We start from the raw sequence: 5,515 nt of genomic DNA on the forward strand, positions 1-5,515 counted from the left end.
ACAGTTCCCCCCCCCTGCCTGCCTGATGCTACAGCCTCTGAGAGCTCCAGTTAAGTGCCAGAGTAAACCCTAGGCAGTCAAAATCTCGGGGTCCTCCTTGCAAACCCTAATATGTTTTTTGTAATTTTATTTCAAGATCAAATCAATATTATTTTTATCTGTTGTTGTGGGGTCCCTAAAAGGCATGGGGGGCATAGGCAGGTGCCAACTCTGACTACTTGGTAATCCAGCACCGACCCAGATCACACTGGGCTGCCCAAGGTGACCCACAACAGTCCAGGAGTAACTCAACCTGACTTGACCATGGCCCTGAATTAGCCCAAATCAGCTCAGGTCTTGGACCGTGACCAAATCTGGGGCACAACCATATTAAATAAAGGTGTAGATTGTTGTTTTTCTCTGTACAAAGTCACCACCAGACAGTTGTATCCAACAAACTCATCCCATGACTTCTCTTTGGCCAACAGAACTCACCCTCCTTGTACTTCCCTGGGGAGCCCCTGCCCCAATCTGCTTCAGAGGGTTGGGAGAACACATGGGGTAGGAAAAAGAGTTCCATTTCCCAAGCAGATATCCTTGTATGAATGGGCTGCAGCCCCTCCAAAAGAGTCTATTTTCCAGGGACTTTTCCTTAGGACGCTTTTCCACTTTTCCTTAGGACACCCCTGTTTTCATCAGAGCTCAGAGTTATGTAATTGCAGCCAAACTTTATAAGAAGTTCTCCAAATAGTTTCACCCATTCAAACATTTTCCCCCTTTTAGCCAAATTTTGTAGCACATAGCTCCAGACTGGGCTGATGGTAAAGAGCCATTTGTCCGCTCTGCAGTTATCGTTTTGCTTGAAAGAATTGTTCTGCCTTTAAAGAACACCAGGCCTTTCTCCTGCATCTCCAAGCCGTTATTCACTGCAATCGGCGTTCACAGAAAGAGTACTTTCTTTACATCTAACAAAGAGAGAAACTTGTGTCAATTCTTGCACACCAGTGTACGTCGGCATCTGGCATTGATATTAATTTCCTCCTCTGATCTATCATTTTAGGCAGCCACAAAGTTGTCCCCACAGATCAAAGAGGCAGCAGAGATCCAACTGACAAAAAGTTGAAATGGGACTTCAGAGCAGCAGCAGAGAATCATTCCCTTTAATCATAGAGTGAGCCCAAGCCCAGACTGTGAGGAAGAAGAAGCCCAGAGATCAGGAGATTCTCTGCCAGTTTTTCAAAGTTATGCTAGAACATCAAGGCAGAGGACACATGTACTGGTGTGCAAGCAGAGATAGGGGCCAAGGGCCAAGTAAAGGGGGAAGTATCAAAAACCAGAGGAAGGGACATGTACATCTTATCTAGGGTTGAACAGAAAGTTAGAGTATTGGACTTTTTGCTCAGCTTTTTCAGGGCAGGGGAGGTGTACCTAAAACTGGAAGGGGGAGAGACAGTATTAGAGAGGATTTAAAAGTATCAGGGATGCTTCTTATAGCCTGTGCTGGCTTCGCACATGTCAGCAGTTGCCAATGGTTGCATCTTCCTTACCCTAAATTCTGCAGGAATTATGCCATGTCATGATATAGCATTGTTCTGAAAGAAATTGAGGGACAGAAATGGCTACTCCATTTCCTCTCCTTAGAAGCCCTCTTGGAGCAATGGTTTGCCTAACATTGTACCAAGAGAAATGCCACCCAACACAACACTACCATCAAAGATAAATGGCCCCTGAAATGTTACAACCCCAGTCCCAACCATTTGTGAATTGTACAATCATATTTATATGCAGCTATATACATGACACTCCGGGTCTGATCCGTAACATTTCCAGTTAAGTAGAATTTAACTTAGGGATAGGGAGCAAGTTGTTATTCCAGATGTTATTAGAAAAGAACTCTCACTTTGACTATTGGCATCCTGGCTGGGGTGATGTGTGTTGAGTCCACCAACATCTGGCATGCCACAGGTTTGCTATATCTGTTACAACTAATTTTGCTAGGGAATAATTCTGCCTGAAATCCTAAACACAAAGGCTGGGATCAAAATATGTTTGTGTGTGGATCTGCTTTCAAATGTTTGGTTGGGTGCACTTGAGCATTCACAACTCTCATGATTACTCCATCGCTTCTCCGAAGAATTCACTGGCTTTTCAGTGGCCAGCTTTTCAGCAGGGCTGGCCAAATACATTTGCTCCCTGAGAAGAACAGCAAATGGATCCCTGCATCCTTGTCAAGATGCAAAATATCAAGGGGCAAGCCAAGTTACTTTTGGCATGATGAGTGAGAAAATCACAGGAAATGAACCAGGTGGTGGCTTGGAAGCCCTGGTTAGCATTGAAAAAGGCCCCACCCATATATTTCATCTGGTGGTCTCCATCAATCTGGTGGTCTTCATCAATGGTCTCCGGAGGTCCAGTTCGGTTTATTACAATACCTCATATTGAAATATATAAACAGAAAATTATTGAGCTGTCTTTGTGGAAGGATGGAATTAAAAATGGAGAGGAAAGGGGCACGTCAAAGGATCTGGGAAAATGTGTTCACTTACTAAGAAGCAATATCTTCCTGATATTGGATTTCTTAGCCTTGACTAAAAAACTTCAAGTCCATCACTTTTTTGCTATTTATTTTCTGAAGGCAAAGCTGAGTAAGATTGTCTTCCACGAGCACGGTCTTAACAGTGAGTCCGTAAGTGACTGTGGAGGCCATTTCTGGATCCACACATCTTTCCACAGTGGGGACATAGTTTTTTGGGCAGGAGTTGAGCATGGTGAGGGTTTGCCAAGTGTGCCTTCCTTTTAGCACGTTTCTCCCTTTTGTCCTGAGTTGGAGCATCTTCAAAGTCCATGACACCTTTGGTAAAGGCTGTTCTCCAATTGGAAAGCTCGTAGGCCAGTGTTTCCAAGTTGTTGGTGGTTAAACTAGTTTTTTTTAAAGATTTGCTTTGGGAGAGCCTTTAAACCTCTTTTGTTGACCACCAGCATTATGCTTTCCATTTTTAAGTTGGGAATAGAGCAGTTGCTTTGGAAGATGATCATGAGGCATCCAAACAACATGTCCAATGAAGTTGATGTTGAAGAATCATTGCTTCAACACTGGTGATCTTTGCTTTTTCCAGGACACTGACATTGTTTGCCTATCTTCCTAAGTGATATGTAATTTTTTTTCAGAAACACCATGGATGGAATCTTTCAAGGAGTTGGATATGGTGTTTATAAGTGGTCCATGTTCCACAAGCATACAGTAAGGTTGGTAGTACAATAGCTTTGTAAACAAGCATTTTGGTTTCCCTGTGAATGTCCTGGTCCTCAAACACTCTGCACTTCAGTCAGGAGAAAGCTAAACTCGGAAAGCTCAGGCAGTGCTGGATTTCGGCATCATTGTCAGCCGTTGTGGAAAGAAAACTGCCGTAGTAGGAGAAGTGAGCAACATTTCCAACATTACAAAGGGGTTGTTTTGTGCTTGTTAGTGCAGCACTTTGGTTTTTTGGATGTTGAGCGATAGGCCAAGCTTTCTGTAAGCTTCTACGAAGATATTTATGATGTTTTGGAGATCATCCTCTGAGTGTGAACACACTACGTTGTCATCGCCATATTGAACTCTATCACGGAAGTTATGGTAACCTTACTCTTTGCTTCCAGCCTGCCCAAGTTAAAAGCTTTCCATCTGTTCAATATATGACTTCTACTCCGGTGGGGAGTTTCCCTTCAACATTGTGTAGGATCATGGCAATGAAAATAATAAATATGCATGGCTTGACTGCACTGCAAAATTAAAATAAGTGCAGATTACAACACCCTGCTGTGTTTCAGTTTGCACATTGTTTCAAAGAGTGCAAATTCAGCAAATTCACCTTTAAATGTGAACTGAATCAAATTTATCCCCCATTCCTTTGGTAGGACACCACTTGTGCAGACTTATTTGCTATTTATGATGGCCAATCTGGGGCTTGCTTTTATTATTGTTTGAGACAAAACAGCAACAAGAGGATTGTGTGGGATGTTGACAAGACGCAGGATGTAGCAACTGGGTGGCATTCAGGTTGTTGGGCTCTGCTACCCTGTCCTAAACTTGCATGTTTCTGTAGAAGAAATAAATAACTCCTTTCCTGGGGACAACTATTATATAAGTGGTTTTTGCACATTCAGAAAATGGAGAAAATTTTGTTTGCACCTTGTCTTATTGGCTGGACTGGTGGCTTGTCAAGAGTACAGAATTATGGAATCAGTATATCACTGTAGCTTCCCTAATGCCTGAGACATAATGGAAACTTGGAGTCAGAGCCAAACATGTCATCTCCAGTTTGGGTGCTTCAGCAGCACAGCTGGCCTTCATCCTTGTAGAATTTGGCTCTTTGGAACGAACAAGCAGCAACAAATAAAAATGGAAAAGAAACATGATACAGAGATAGATAATAAGACAATGGAAAACGAGACAAATTAGTGTATGTTACAATATGATCTTCATCCTTCTTCCCACAAAAAAGATAGAAAGAACAACCTCAGGTTTGGGAAATAAAGATTCTATGAAGAGAACAAGGAATAGACAGACAGACATATAGCAATCACAATTACTGGGAGATTCAAATCTGAAACGAGGGTAAAGAATCATGGCCAATTATCTTACTCTTTTAAGAATTTTAGAATAAAATGAAAGCCTCCATGTTTTTTGAAATTGTGAGAAAGATGCACACGGAGAACAGAGCAGAAAACAGGACAAGTCTGGCTGAAATTACCGTATTTTTCGCTCTATAGGACGCACCAGACGATAAGATGCACCTAGTTTGGGGGGGAGGAAAACAAGGGGAAAAAAGAGGGATCTTATGGCTGTTCTGGCTTCTGGGATGACCGCGCCAAGCCTCTTCAGGGCAGCAGGATGAAGGCTCCCCCTGCCTGGAAGAGGCTGCACGGGGCGTAGCGATCCCTCTTGCTGTCCTGGCTTATAGGATAGCCGCACGCAGCCTCTCTCGGGCAGAGGGATGAAGGCTCTCCCTGCCCGAAGAGGCTGCGCGCGGCTAAGGCAGAAGCCAGGGCAGGCACATTGCTGAAGGGGCACTGCGCAATTCTCCCTCTCTGCGCAACGCCTCTCCTGTGAAGGAGAGGTGCTGCGCAGAAAGGTAGAGCTGCGCAGCGCCCCTTCAGCGAAGCAGGAGGAGGAACAGAAGGGGCTCTGTTCTTCCTCCCGCTTCGCTGAAGGGGCGCTGCACAGCTCTACCTCTCTGTGCAGCGCCATTCACCCCATAAGACGCACTAACATTTCCCCTTACTTTATAGGAGGAAAAAAGTGTGTCTTATGGAGCGAAAAATACGGTACTTGATTTAAGAATGGAATATTTCTCTCTCTTTTTGCAAGTTTCCTCAGAAGTTGTTGTTTTGTTTTGTTTTTAAGGCACTGGAATCCAAATCAAGTTGGCAAGAATGTATTGGCTGAGGCTTTGAAAGAAGTATTTTTATCCTTTGCTTTCTTGAGAAAACTCAAGTGAAAGTTAGGAAATATGATTTTGATTATTTTAAATAAGCAGTGTACAAAAGACAGAAG

The 5,515-nt window shown here is 43.4% G+C and overlaps 1 long non-coding RNA gene across 2 annotated transcripts; it reads right to left on the reverse strand.

Annotated features, from left to right (window-relative positions):
- Window positions 1-658: 658 nt before the first annotated feature.
- LOC310705687 lies at window positions 659-4,341 on the reverse strand. Of its 2 annotated transcripts, none has more exons than XR_014525450.1 (3): window positions 4,151-4,341; window positions 1,880-1,990; window positions 659-944 (listed from the first exon to the last, which is right to left on the reverse strand). It is a non-coding gene; the product is annotated as an uncharacterized lncRNA (long non-coding RNA). The 2 variants fall into 2 exon arrangements; XR_014525451.1 differs by having other exon boundaries at window positions 1,880-1,998.
- Window positions 4,342-5,515: the final 1,174 nt, after the last annotated feature.

Source organism: Podarcis liolepis (assembly GCF_965112155.1).
Source record: "Podarcis liolepis genome assembly, chromosome: 4".
NCBI lineage: Eukaryota > Metazoa > Chordata > Lepidosauria > Squamata > Lacertidae > Podarcis > Podarcis liolepis.